The sequence below is a fragment of the Manis javanica genome, chromosome 13 (genome assembly GCF_040802235.1).
Source record: "Manis javanica isolate MJ-LG chromosome 13, MJ_LKY, whole genome shotgun sequence".
NCBI lineage: Eukaryota > Metazoa > Chordata > Mammalia > Pholidota > Manidae > Manis > Manis javanica.
This window is the reverse complement of record NC_133168.1, coordinates 23,657,106-23,672,368: the sequence shown is the minus strand read 5'-3', so window position 1 is coordinate 23,672,368 and position 15,263 is coordinate 23,657,106. Positions and strand designations below refer to the sequence as shown.

The window sequence follows — 15,263 nt, the reverse complement described above, 5'->3', positions numbered from 1 at the left end:
ACTACACCCCTTCAGGATTTTCACCTTACAATCTACACACTTTCAATCCTCCACAATGGTCCCTGTGCGAGAAAGCTGGAGCAGTGTAACCAGATTCCACAATAGCAACAGAGGATAACAATTTAGAGATAATAACAAAAATTAAGATACAACAAGATTTTGATACAGGTAACAAAAATTATACCAATCCTCAAGCCAGAGGAGGTTCCTAATAACAAAAATTATAATCCTCAAACCAGAGGAAATTCTCAATCCACAAAGACTTTAGGGGCGATAAAACACATGTTTTAATGACACCAAGATAGGCAAATCTTGTCCATCAGGTAGAATGCATGCAAGAGAGTGGTCCTATGATAGGACTGCAGCAGGAAGGGGGTCCCTACCAGGTCTAGTATATTATACTTTTACTCCTTTCCCTATGGGGGTTACTGAAGGGTCTATATATATAGTGTTACTGGAGGTGTATGCACTGGCCGTAATGATAAAACAAAACTCACCAGTAAGATGCTCCTACTTTCTGGACGTTCAGGATATAGTACTGTGACCTTTTGCGGCCTCTCTGCTATTATTCCAGGAATACACAGGAGGCTTGTCCCGAAGGTGCCAGGAGAGCCAGCCATTGTTGGTCCATGTGTTGAAAGGTCCAAGGCCATGTCCAGTCAATGGAGTCTCTGGGGTTCACTGCAGTTGGAGCTGGCAGCAAAATATTCCGGTGACCAAACCTTGGCTTCAGTGATTCTTCCTTGGTTTGTCAATAGAAAAGAAAGCATTAGCAAGATCTACCACATGATGGTATGTTCCTAACTCATGGCTGAGGGTATCCATCAAGCCTGCAATAGAGGGGACAGCAGCATGCACAGGGGGTATGACTTTATTCAGTTCTCTGTAATCCACAGTCACACGCCAGGAGCCATCTGGCTTTTTTACTGGCCACACTGGGGAATTGAAAGGACTATGGGTGGGCTTTATAATACCCACCTTTCCAGCTCCTGGAGAGTTTCTCCAATCACTTTATGCCACCCAGGAAGTTTGTATTGTTTGGTTTTAGTCACCTGCTGAGACACAGGCAAAGCTATGGGCGGGTGCCTAGCATGGCCCCTCAGAACTGCCTTCACCACACATACTTTCGGTCTGAACTCACCTGCAGTGGTCTGCAACCACAGACCCTGCAGGATATCAATCCCCAAAATATACTCAGGGATAGGATATATGTATATGGTATACTCTTTTGGGGGTAGATGCCCTATTCCCAAAGGGATTTGGGTTTTTTTCACTCTGATAGCCTTACCCCCATATCCATCTATGATAGTGGGGGTCCTGGGGAACTGCTCAGGGTTACCATGAATCAGTGAACATTCAGCCCCTGTGTCCACCAGAGCCAGGACATGTTGTATGTTTACTGGGGTCCAGTGGATAGCTGTTTCAACATGTGGCCTCCAGGCCCCCCTGGTCCCTCAGGACATATACTTCAACCTTCCCCTCAGTGAAACCATGTTCCCCAATCACCTTCCTGTGTGGGCTCAAGTGAGGTTGGCTCTCTCTCCAGCAGGAAGTCTTGCAAACACACAGGCTGGACTCGTGGCTCTGTCTCTGACCTCTGCATCTTTGGTCTTAATGATTGGAACTTCTGCTCTAGTTTCAGCTGTTTCCATAGCTCTAGTAAGATCCTATGTGACTTCCCATCTAATTTGCTTCCATCTGCTCCTGCCCATATTAAATCAACCCACATCTGTGTCCTCACAGCTTTCGTGAGGCCCTTTAAATTCTTCTTGTGCGTAGCAGACCTTATTTCTTTCCATGTAGTCATTGCTTCAGCCTCTCCTAAGTCTGCTACTGTACATCTAATTTCCTTGTGTCTGCTCCTGCCCCTATTAAATCAATCCACATTTGCATCCTCATAACCATCGTGAGGCCTTTTAAATTCTTCTTGAGAGTAGCAGACCTTCTTTCTTTCTGTGTTGTCATTGCTTCACCCTCTCCTAAGTCTGCTACTGTACGTGTCACCTCACTTATGTTCTGTCCTAAGTGACGGGCAAGAATGGCCACTAGAGACCCAAACAGCGATGTGGGAACTGTTTGAAGCACAATATTTCTCATCCCAGTAGTGAAAGGCTCTTCATCTGGGCCATGATTCTCTGGACTATAGGTGGCTCTCATAACACCTGTTGGAGCTCAGCCTTTGTCTGCCATCTAGCAGGAGAGGATGGTAAATCACCCAGATTGGGCCACACAGCATGAAGTGCAGCCATAAGCCAATCGAGGAGGGAGTGACTCCCTGGGTCTGATGTGCATTTTGTAATTGCTACCTTAAGGTGGGCTGCACTGTCAGGGAAGCCAACTTTCCCATCTCTGACCCAGACAGAACAATTCCATCCACCCCTAAGTCCCACAGACCAGGAGCCAAGCTGATATTGACTCCAAGAGCTTCTGCCTAAACCGGGAGCCCAAATCCACCAGCTCAGCCTGAGTAGAGGGGCAGAGCATAGAGTGCTCCATGACCTGGGAGGGGGCTGCTCCTCTCCTGGGGGAACTTTCAGCTGCTGGGTCTTTATTTTCTTTACAACCAGTGGGTGTGCTGTCAATACAGGAGGGTTCAGTGACTCTGGCACCACCCCCTCATCCTTCCCCAGTTCCTCCATTTCTGGGGCTGATGGCACCTTTCCACTCCCCCAAGTGCCTCCTCTGCTATAACCTTTACCTTTTCTTCAGTGCCTTGCAGCAATGCCAGCTCAGTCTTCAGCAGCTCTCTGACCTTCACCTCAATGCTTCACAGCTGACATTCTCGTGCTGCCTCCTCCTGTGCTTCCCTCAGGAGTTTGTCTTTTTCCTTGATGGCCTTTTCCTCCTTCAGAGCACCTGGTAGCACTGCTGTCTCATTCTGTAAGGAATCTTTTACCTCTTCAATGGCACCTTGCTGCTGGCATTCTCATGCTGTCTCCTCTCACATCAATGCCATTTCCTTCTTCAGTGAATCCACAGGAGTTTGCAGCTCATATTCTGGTGCTGCCATTTCTTGTGTCTTTTTCAGGAGAACGTCCTTCTCTTCTGTAGACTTTCTTAATACTGTGAGAAGCAGTCAACCCACAGTTCCCGCTGCCTCACGGGCACTGTGTCTCTCAAAAGACCTACTTACTATACCAAGGGCCACCCTTTCTGCCTCAGGTGTCACCTCCACTTGCCTCCAGTCCTGGGGTGGAGCTCAATCCTCTAGGAGGCAAGCCACCTCAGACACAAACCCATTGGGGGACAGTCCACTGTCTCCCCATTCACAGGGGCAGCCTGCTGAAGCACCCCTCCCATAAGGGCCACCTGTCTTTTTCCTTGGTCAACAATGAACCCTGCCTACTATGCCAATTGTCTGGCCAATGGGTTTCAGCCCTGGCAAGTTTGCTATGGATTCAATGTGACCAAAGAAATTGACAGTAAAACATTCTTTGGGGTGAAAGGGTTTATTACCCAGCTTGTTCTCCCGGTAGTAGGTCGAGCACTAACATCTCTGCCTCTACCCAGAGCACTGGGCCAAGCTCTCTATATAGTGCAATAATAGCTTGTTGCACAAAGGTGTGGAAGCGGTAGCCCAGCAACAGGCCAATTACATCAGCAGGTGATTTAAGTTCAGTGAGGATCCTGGCCGTAGGAACCCCTACTTCCCCACAATGAGATTATCAAATATCTATTACCAACCCCAACAGTCACAATGAAGAGATTTATATTTTACCAGAATCAGCTGGTGAAGGTATTAACTACATCATGTCATCAATTATATTACTTCTACATGAGCACACTTTCAGAAGACTAGTTATAGGAGAGCCTTGGATGAGAAACTTTTAATAAAGCTCTCTAACAGCATTTCTTGGATGAACCAAATCTGACATATAATAGCTAAAGTAAAACCCTAGCCAGTGAGATTATATCACTAAAAGTCTAAGAAATTTAGAGAGGGTCCCAGTATAATCTAAAGACAGAGAATATTTAAAGTTCACTAAAATATCAAGCTGTGCTCAAAAAGTGGAGTAAAGAGTTCAAGATGCCCTGCAAATGCCCAAGTTGAGATGTTGAGGAAGTTATTTACATGATTCTGGGGTTGAAAGGAAATGTTTGGGCTGGAGTCATAAATTTAGGAATTACACACAGATTATTTAAATCCTCTCCTCTGGATCACTGCCGTAACCTCTAAGATGGTCACACTACTTTGTTTCCTGTTCCTTTATGGCTTACCTTCATGACATAGCAGTGAATAAAATCAATTTATGATGCAAAATAGGTCATAACCTATAGAATGGAGGAGCTGTTACTAGAAGAAACAAAGGAATCAAATGTCACCTGCTCCTTATAGTTCTGGTGGTATTAAGGACAAAAATAGGGCCAGCCAGTCTGTTCGTACATATGATCCAAGGTGAAACATAGGCCAGATGTCTCTTGATTGTGGTCACAAATTGCTACAGAGAAAATCTGAAGTTGTATCCTGAAAAGGGTGATAGAGTTAAAGTAGGATAACAAAGAAAAAAATGATATGCCAATTGAGGGGCAAAACACTAAAATATGGGCCAAGGTACAAAGAGAACAGTAGGAGTGGGTCATGTGAATCGGTGAGCCAGATGTGTCCTGCTCAACAGAAGCACCTTCTCCAGGAGCTGTTCCCAACCATGGCCCCCGATAACGGGCCAGCCCTAGATGGCCACACTTATTCCACACTTCCCACGGACCACGGGGTCTGGGTGGGGATGGAGGAAATCACAGTCTTCTAGAAATTTGCACTGGGATGCTAAGAGTCTCAGACTGTTGCAAGACAAAGAGGAAGCCGCTGAGAGAGGAAATAGCAGAAAGCCCAGGGGCTGATAGCTGAGCTCCCTGCTGCTACCACAGTGCCTGCTCTTTCCAAGGACGTGTTTCCAAGGACAGGAAAAGGTTCAGCATTTTCAGGACTTCTGTAAGATGTCTCTGTAACCTTATCACTTTTTAAAACTGAGATAGTTTGAGACGATGTCTTAGTCCATTCAGGCTGCTATAACAAAATACCATAGACTAGGTGGCTTATAAAACAATAGGAATTTACTTCTCACAGTTCTGGATGCTGGAAATCCCTGATCAGGATGGCAACATGGTTGGGTGAGGGTTCCCTTCTAGGTCACAGACTTCCCACTGTGTTCTCACGTGGTAGAAAAGGCTAGGGAGCTCTATGGAGGTTCTTTTATAAATGCACTAATCCTGTTCATGAGGGCTCAGTCCTCAAGACCTAATCACCTCCCAAAGGCCTCACCTAATACCATCACACTGTGCATTAAAATTTCAACATATGTATTTGGTGGGTAGGAGACACAAATATTCAGACCATATAAAATAGCTGTGACTGAACTGGATGGTCTGTGTATATCACAGAAATGGAATTCTATGGCCTATGGATGTTTTCCGTGCTCCTAGCATTCAGTTGATATGGCAAGCTGGGTCAGGACAAGCAGTTTGCTCTCTTTCCTGTTTTACATCAAGAGGGAGGGGTAACATGGGTTTGCACAAATTCCCTGTAGTGGTAGACCTGGAAGAAAGCTGGAGAAAATACTTGCCTGGAGGCCTCTATACCTGGGATTCCCTATAATGACTAGTTATTTACACATGAAATCACACAAAATGTTCTCAACTGAGACAGATACAATATTCAATATTCAAAGCCAAGAGTATGTGGTCAGAAAGAGCAAGAACAAAGGCTCAGCAAACTGAGGTCATTCAAAATACATTTAAAAATAATAAGCGTAAATTAAAGCAGGAATTCTCAAGGAAAAGATCAGAATGTTGTATTCTCCATTAATATCTTGCAACAGTTAGCAAAAATAATTCAAATGGCAAGGTACAAATTGAAGGGATTTTAGGGCAAGTTAATGACGAAAGTCAGAGAAACACCATCCCCAAAAGACAGCTTCGTGTTCTAAGGAAAGGGCAAAAAAACTAAAGGTCAGCCTGTATGCACTGAGCGAAGACCATAGGTGGTCAAAGAAACTGAAGAAGCACCCACTTGTTATTTTGATCTAGTTCCAACATGGCAGGATGTAAACACTTTCTTGTTGGAGCATAACATGAAATTTTGATTTGGTTTTTTTTTTGGAAAGTCATTTGACATTGAGATGTCAGGGTTTTTATTTATGTAAGTATAAATTTAAGTGTTTTACTTTTCTATTGCTGTTGTAGCAAATTACCACAAAATTTAATTGCTTAAAACAACATAAGTTTACGATCTCACAGTTCAGCAGATCACAACTCCAGTACAGGTCTCGTCAGCTTAAATCCCTGTGTTGGCAGAACTGTATTCCTTTCTGGAAGCTCTAGTAAAGAATCTGTTTCATTCCTTCTAGAAGTTGCCAGCATCCCGTGGCTCACAGACCCTTCCTCCATTTTCAAACCCAGCAACGTCCCATTTCTGACCCATTTTCTGTGAACACACCTCTAGAAAAGGTTCTCTGATTTTAAGGATTCATGTGATTAGGCTGGCCCACCTTCCCGTTTCAGGTCCTTAACTTTAATCACAGCTGCAAAAGTCCCTTTGGCCAAAAGGTAGCAACACACTCACAGGTTCTGTGGGGATTAGGCATGAGCATTTGCAGGGCCATTATTCCACCTACTACAGAAAAGAAAACTGGATCTTCTTCCAAATGAGCAAAGCCCGCATATGTCTTCCAGATTTCACCAAATGCCTGAGCCTTTTTCTCCCACAGCTGATGTGGCTGCTCCCCTTCCCCTTGTGGTTTATAAATTCTGATGCCCTTCAAGCTGTGCTCTTTAATTTACTGTAGGAGATGATGATGGCTTCTTCCTTCCACTGCACAAAAATTCACCCCATATATCACTTGATATATTTACTGTTCCTAGCACTCAATTAAAATATTGTAATTTAACTTGGTTTTTGTCCTTTGTTTATTTATACACTCAGTGGCTGCATCACACACTGTCCCAGAGGCAAGTACTATACATTCCCTTCAGATGATTTCCACACAGCACCACGGAGACTGAGGATTTCACTGGCACATCTATCATTTAACTAGCACATGGCAAAACAAGCACATATTTTATAGACAGAAAACAACAGGTGTTTAAGTCAAGCTATCAAAACACATCAAATTAGGTAAAGCTGGAGAAAAGAACTTTCCAAAGAAGGTCACTAAAAATTGCCTTCAAAAACCATTTTTTGGCATGTTTAAAATTTAATTTACTGCATGTATGTTTTCTCAGAAACTCATTTGCTGCTTAAAATGAGGTGCTCCACTCACTGGTGGTCTCTGTTTGTCCTCCACCCAGAATAGTCAGATCGCAGATGCCGTAGGAGATTAGAGCTGTGAGGAAACTGAATCTAGTTTCTCCATTTATTGATAAGGAAACTGAGGCTCCGTAAGGTGAAAAACCAAAATGAAAACATGAGATTCACATTGGTTTCACCGGCAAAAAGGCAGGCTTGGTTTACTCGTGGATGTTTTTCAGAATTAGGACCAAAAGGGACAGACTATCAGTCCCGGGCTTCCAAGGGACGACCTTCTCATTCACAGCTTTCCCTTGAGAATGGATGACGGCTGTGAGCCGGCGGGGCAGAGGCCAGAGGGGAGACAGGTGTCACTCACACCAGCAGGGCACGCACGCACTGAGTTAGTGAGAGAGAACCCGCAAGTTTCAGCCACAGCTTGCTTAATTTTTAATGAACAAGCAAGTTGATAATCTTACTTCTGAGAATTTTACCTGTGATGCTAAAATGAATTTAAATCAGCACACTATGTAATTGTATATTTTCACCAGAATATAAAAACGTGCAGCAGCAAATCTCTAACCTCCCACAGCCTTCCCCCAGCACTTACCCCCTCCTCGCTGCTCTACACAGGTGCACCTGTGAGGAGGTGAGACAGTGTTTGCTGTCAGGATGCATTTAGGTCAGGTGCCCTCTGCCTCTGAAACCTCTGCTCTTACAGTCTTCTGCCTCAGATCTCCTACAGCCGAAGACTGTGGGAACATAAGAGTCTTGTTAGACAGGGCTTGTTAGACAAACATAGCATCCCATCACAGGCAGCCACGAAAGTCTCATTCAATTTTAAATCAGGGGCCTCCTCCTAGCATCATTTCACATGGAACTCTAGGCCCTTGGGATCTTCCCAACCACCTGGACTCACTTATTACTCACGGAATTCATCCAGTCCCATATCCATCTATCAGATGAGCCCTGGCCAGTCCTTCCCTCAGGCCCAGACCCCAAGGCCAGGCCTCTTCTTCCTGGCATGAACTTCCCTGCACAAGGGAAGGGCACTGAAATCATGAGAAGCAGAGAGAGAGAAAATAAGCCAAGGAAAGAGACAACCAAGGGGCAGCCGTCAAAGTAAGAGAAGTCACACTCTGTGCTGGCATGCAAGGAATGTGTTGAAAAAGGGGGGCAAACAGACTTCCAGCTAAGGTGAAAATGGTTAAGAGCAAGAGCTTTAAAGACAGAATGTCAAATCTGAATCCAGCTCTACTGTTTAACACCTTGGTTAGCTTGGATAAATTACTTAATCTCTGTGGGCTGTAGCTTCAACGGGTAATTAATCATAGCACTTAAGTTCATAACAATTTGTAAAAACTAAATAAGCCACTATATTTTAATACTTGGCACATAGTATGTACTCAGTTAAAGTTGGCTAATATGATAATGATGTCACCTGGATCCTTGACCCTTTTGTAAGAGTCTTGAACATACATAAAAGGTCTTAAAGTTTGCATCTGTAAGGGCCAAGTTAGTGCCACTCTTCCCTCAGAGGAACAAGAAAAGTATTGTCTCAGGAAGAAAATACAGGAAAGGAGCCCACTTCACCCTCTTCATTCATCGCAGCCCATATTCCTTCCTGGAGAGAAAGAGTTTGACAGATTGACATATAGTTGCTGTCAGGAGTGACAAACAACCTTGCTGTAAATCAGTTTTTAATTTGTGTTTTTGAAAAATTGTGACTGTGCTTTAGAATTCTCTGAAATTATTCATTGGTGAAGATGTGATTACAAGGGAATAATACTTTCCCTTTTTCTCAGTGGCAGCAATTCCCCAGAACAGAGCAGGCAGACGCTTTCATCCTGCTGCAGACGGGGGCCGTGGAGCCTCAGGCTCCCACCTGCAAGTCATGACAGCTGCCCTTCACATTCTTGTTGCATTAAAAAAATCATTAACTGTCCCTCTCAACAGCAGCTGGTGCTAAACAGGACCAGGCTGCTATCCTTACATTTTCTCCTCTACTCAGTTCATGCCCCTGGATGATGACAATGAAAATAAAATGGAAATTGAAACAATTTGGTATATAGTGGATGGAAATTAATCAAACACAGTTGGGTTTTAGATTTTCCAAAGCTGATATCAAAGTCAGTAACAAAAAAAGACCTGATGGAGTTCCTGGGAGAGACGGTTGGCTAGGCAGAGCACAGGAATAGAGGATGGGAACCCGGAAACCTCAGCTGGGGAGGGGGCCAAAGAGAGGGTTAATTAAAGAAAATGAAATACCCTGTTCAGAACAGCCAGGCCACCAAAAGCACAAAGAAAGAATGAGTGACAAAGCAGAAGTACTGCATTTAGTGGGTTTAGTATAAAATAAGAGGAGTAGGACAGGTTTGGGTCAATTGCTAATGGAACATCATATTTCAGGAATGAGTGAAAATCACAGAGGGGAGAGGTGAATTTAGCAGTTCAAAATCACTGATGACATTTCTTAAAGCACCTCAAATATGGGTATAAAAATGTAATATTCATCTAATGACAGCTTTGTTTCTCCCCTTTAAATCAGCTGACACCATAGATTGTACTCTATTTTTCCTTCAGTAGTTAAGGACTTTGTATATACAGAGAAAATGGACCTACAAAAACTTGCAGTGGTAGTTTGTTCTTGATTTAAACTTTCTTTTCCATTTAGTTGATGGGTGCTTGAAGTAAGGGAGTGAATCAGTTCCTTGTTTATATTTTTTCACCTTTTAAATAAACAATTCTTAAAAATATTTTAATGCATTCTTTTGAAATGTTATATGTTTGGTACATTTTATGTTTCCCAGAGTTTGTATCCAATTGGTGCATGTTGTGGGAAGGGGAATTGGGAATTAAATGGAAATGTACAGCTTTGGGCATATGAATGTATAAAACGTATCAGTAAAAAGATACTTTGCTTTAAAAAAAAAAAGTGGCAAAGGAAGAAGGCAGAGAGTCCGAGATGCGGGGCAGGATATGTGCAGAGGAAGGGACTTCCCGGGAAATGCTCCTCTGAACGGCAGAGGGGACTCTGGGGAGCTTATCTCTAGGTAAGGAGAGGAGATAGGAGAGTGGCGCACCAGCTCTGGACAGATCGGATTATTGGCCGTCTGCCCTGAATCCATTCCCTCCTTCCTCTTTCCTAACAAAATCTCAATTTCTTCCCACGTCTCTTTCCCTATGCAGCCTCAGAGAAAGCCGACCTCGTCCTCAGTTCTTAAGGCAGGTCTTAACCGTCTATGAGAGCCCCACCCTCCTTTCCAGGAGTCGGTAAATTGTCACATGACCCACTGAGCCCAGGGAGAGGTTCCCCGGGGCTTCTGCACAAGTTCTTCTCCACTTTCTGGGAGGCATTTATGACATTCCCCAAAAATTCTTCTTTGTGATGCAAGGCCCAGAACAGCTGCCAACCTGGGAATGAAGTAAATCCACTAAGGACAGAAGAGCTAAAGAAATACAAATATTAAAAAAAAAGAAATACAAATATAGGGAGCAAGGACCACAGACTCTATGTCATTCAGAAGCCACCCTACCTAGGGCTCCCAGTTTCAAAAACCAGTAAAACCCTTATAGTTGAAACCAGCTTCTTTTTTTTTTCTTTTTTTTTTTTTTGCCATATATAGATAGAACACCCTGGAAAAGGAAGAGAGAAAACAAAAGAAGAGAAACTCAAAGCTTCCATTGTATTTAAGTCTCAGAAAAATTACTGCAACTTGCAATGCCTCAGTACTCCAGCTTGGATCTGGTTGACTTTGAAAACGTATGTTTTCCCACTGTTACCTCTTGCTGCCTCTGTACAGTAAAGAGCAGAAAAGAGTACGTACTCTTACTAACTTCCTGCCCGAGTAAGGTCTGGCCTGGATCTCACACCAGCTGGTAAAATAGCTTTTGCTTGAAAAACAGAGGTCTATATATAAGTGAAAGAAATCCTGGAACCCAGTCATGCAAGGAGAACCCCAGACCCTGTGGAGGCAGAGGAGGCAGGAATCACTGGCCTTTCTTCTTGTCTGTGGCTTCCCTGGTCATGTTTCATCACAATGCAGATTCTGGGTGTAATGGGAAGGAAATTGCTAGCAACTCCTGTTCTCAAGGGCTTAGCAGAATTAAGTTGACGGAGAAAATGAAATGCTACGAGTGAAGGCATATATGTAGGAAAGTCTAGTAGATGTTTTCAAAAAGAGCAAGGAAACTTACACCCCTTAAATTCATTTTTTTAAAAATGTTCCTGCCTTTAAGGCAAGGGAAATAAGGCACATATTTCCCCCCATAAATTCATTATGAATGTGACTTTTTATGCACAAAGTACAATTTTCTTGGAGAATTCTTTATTAAATGCATAAATACCTTGATTGTCAAAGAATGCTTCAATAATCCAACAGAACACTCTACTGTCAGAAGTGCAGCTCCCTGAGATGGACTCGGCAGAATCAATTCAGTGTCCTAAGGTAGTAAGCAGTGGAAGGAGGCAGGGGTGTCTAGAGGACAGATTCCCTCTCTGCCCCGTCTCAGAAGGTACCTCGTCCCGACAGGGCAACAGAAAAGAAGATGTGAGTCCTGTAGCTCCTGATAAGGAAGAGGGGCTGGGGAGGTGAAGGGAGGGGAGGGAACACCTGCCTCTCCCATGGTGAGTCTCCTGCCACATCCCAGCCCGGCCCATGATTCTCCAGAGGCTGGGACAGGGACAAAGTCACATGAGAAACAGTAGCACACACAGCAATTTCCTTGCCTCTCTTTCCTTGGTGCTCATCCGGTAATACCCAAACCAGGTACACTCAGGTATCCTGCTCTGCATTTGTGCTCAAGCACTTGCCAGGTCTAATTCAATTTGCAATCATAAGCCTCAAGTGGGTCCCAGTGTTACCTGGAAATCTTATTACATTTCCTCCAAGCAATTCATTTTTTCACTCTCCCAGAGAATTAATTCACAACTTCCCTCTTAAGCTTCCAATACTTCTACCCTCCTCATTCTCAACCAATGGCTTTGCTTCTTACTTCAATGAGAAAATAGATGCAAACAAAAGAAAATTCCATATCCTCCCATTATCCAATTTACCAATTTTTTCAAAAATATCAACTGTCCTTATTCTTGTACCCCCTCTTATCTGCTCTTAATTATGAAAAAGCCTCATGGGAGTGCTGAGACTCTGAAAATACATGCAAAATGTCCTGTATACAAGTAATTTTTTCTAAGGGAGCATTCATAATTTTCATAAAAATTTCAAAAGGAACCAAAGCATTTAGCCCCTTTCCTAAAGGTTAATAATAATAGCCAACATTTATTGAGCCTTTAATAGGTGTCTAGTACTAGCATAAATGAGCTAAATTCTCAATGCAATTTATGATCAAAATATTGAGATAATTATCTCACAGGTGGCAAACTGATGTTCAGAGAGTTTAGATAACCTGCTCAAGTTTGTACAGCTAGAGTTGCAAGGCCGGGATTTGAATCCAGATCATCACACAAATACTGCCTCTATGTTGTGTAGGAGAACAAACACCAAAGGATAAGGAATTTAAAGTTATTTTTTCCTTTCCCCCCGCTCATCTTTTGAAAACAAATACAAAAGTGTACATACAAGTATTCTTAAAGAAAATACTATTTTATGAGCAAAATTATTCTAATAAAACACAGGTCTGGTGAAGGTGAATGGCTTTACTTACAAGTAATTTAAATGATATATTGCTTCCTACACTGTGCATCATTTTTCAGTGAACTATTGTGAGGTATTATGCAAATTAAAAGTTATCAGCCTTCTGTAAATAACAAACAGTACTTCAAAAATTTCATCAGTGATTTATAACTGCTCAAGGGATAGAAGAAGGTAATTTAGCCTGTTCCTTGCACTGTGTGTACTTAGACAATTAAAAACTTCTGGGTTTACATTCTAAAATGACAAAATGTGGGTCGCTATAACACATCCTCGCTTGTTATACCATGGCTGCTATCTCACCCTCTCTTCTTTATGCCTGCAGATCAAGGCACAAGTGTTCACGGCACTCAGCTGCCCTGCCTTGAAGCTCAAAAGACAACCAATATTCTTCTGAAAATAAAACTACCAAGATGTAGCTACCTTTCCATGGCTTCATTCTGCCTGGTCTTCATTTTGTTTATTTATTTATGAAAGTCACAGGCAACATACCCAGCTATTTGGAGCAAAAAGAAGCACTTTCTTGATTTTTTACAATCTGTCAGAATACAGTCCTCGAGAATTCCCATCTTTCTATGTAATAAGCATGACCCTGGCTATAAGAGATGAGAGGGATTCACCCAGGAAAACAAATCAGGGAAGAAATCTCAACTCTCACTTTGTGCCTCTTCTGCAGACAGGTTTATATATCCAAGAAATATGCAACCAAGAATCCCTAGGTATAGGTGTTCTTTAGTCTGTAGCCATCATACCAACACCCGAAAAAGAACAAATCTATCCCAATATTTCTCAAACCTCCCAATAAGTTCCCTTTCCCCTTATAGTTCATGTTCCAGCTATACTGAGGTTGCCATTCTGCTAAATCATTCTCTCTTGATGCTGGACTTGTTGCTGGTCCTGCTTGGAATACCCTTCCTTTTCTCTCTTCCCTCCTTTATTCAGCTGGTTCTTCATCCTTCAAATTTCACCTCAGAGATGCTTCCACTGAGTAGCCTCACCCCAGCTCCAAGATAGGTGGCATTCTATGGCTCTGCTAGTGTCCTGTTTACTCTGATCAACTAACTCTTGTCTTTATGGCCTGTGTCTGTCCCCCTTGTTAGACTATATCATCCTTGGGACAAAGAATTGTGTCTGCCTTGTTAAACTTAACACCTTTTATCATACCCCAGTGCCTTGATTAGAGCATATAATAAAAACTGCTTACTGAAGGAATGAATGACTGTCCTCATTTGTCATATCCTCTATTTAGAGCTGTATGCCTGTAGATGCATGTAGGAAAGGGGTGTACAGACGTGAGTTAAAAACACAGAAAAAAAGAGAGAGAGAGAACAAAAGCCTTATTTCTCTCTATATGAAAAGACGTATTCATCACATAAGAACTGCCTTCCAAGAATAATCATGTCCCTCTTCATCTTTATTTCCATTCCTCCTCCTACATTACAACCTCACTGTATATTGTCCTTACAATATGTCTTCCTCCCTTCTCATCATTTTATTGTTGCCATCTCTTACACTGCCAATTCCAGATCATTCCTACAACTTACCTTTCTCTATGTCTTCTACTGACTACTTTCATCTAATTCAAATATTTTTATGTTTCTATTTGGATGTCAAAACAGCATAGAAATAATTTTGTAAATATGCACAGTCCAATACATGCTATATATGTATGATAACAAGGTATAGTTTTTAGGTATGAGAAGTGCATCTCAATATACCATAATATGTCAAAAGACCAATAATAGACTTCTTCTTGCTAAGATGGAGGAAATGAATTTGTGATCAAACCTGAAACCACACCAAAAAAACAAAAAAATTAAGCAAATGTATAAACAGTAGTTTTCAAGACACTGGCCATCAGGCAGTAAAGGACAGTAATCTCTGACAGATAGCAAACAAATGAAGCAAGCCCTATGATTAACCAGCTTACAGCCTTGAGAGAATTTCCAGGCAGTGGTACAGAGACATAGAACCTGGGTGGAGTCTAGTGGACTCCTTGAGGTTAAGAGACAGAGGTGGGAGTCTGGGGAGACAAGGGAGGCTAGAGTTTGCAGAGTAAAATACCAGATAGGAGAGAGAGGTTCGTGCAGAAGTCTAAAAGCTCAAATCTTGAGCATTGACCAGCTCATGTGTGTGTGAAAACTAGCAGAAAAAGAACCACTTGAAAGAATTGGAATAGGCATTCACACAGGACCAGGAATAGTGTCTATTCCCAACACTCACACTGGAAAACCTAACTCTCAGGGAATTGGTAGGGTACTTATAAGGGTCTTGCCTCTTAGGGAAATAATAGCACTAGGCTAAACACAACTCTCATGCAGCCTAAAAAATATTAAAAGCAAGACCTGAAAGGATCAAACTGTTACAAAGTAACTTAACTACTCAAAACA

At 42.5% G+C, this 15,263-nt stretch overlaps 1 long non-coding RNA gene across 1 annotated transcript in view; it reads right to left on the bottom strand.

Annotated features, from left to right (window-relative positions):
• Positions 1 to 433: 433 nt before the first annotated feature.
• Positions 434 to 15,263, bottom strand: part of LOC118967626 (uncharacterized) — a 37,278-nt gene continuing 22,448 nt past the window's right edge. The window contains exons 2-3 of the long non-coding RNA XR_005054832.2: positions 7,833 to 7,974; positions 434 to 742 (exon numbers count right to left, since the gene is read on the bottom strand). This is a non-coding gene — a long non-coding RNA (uncharacterized lncRNA). The remainder of the gene's footprint in view (positions 743 to 7,832; positions 7,975 to 15,263) is intronic.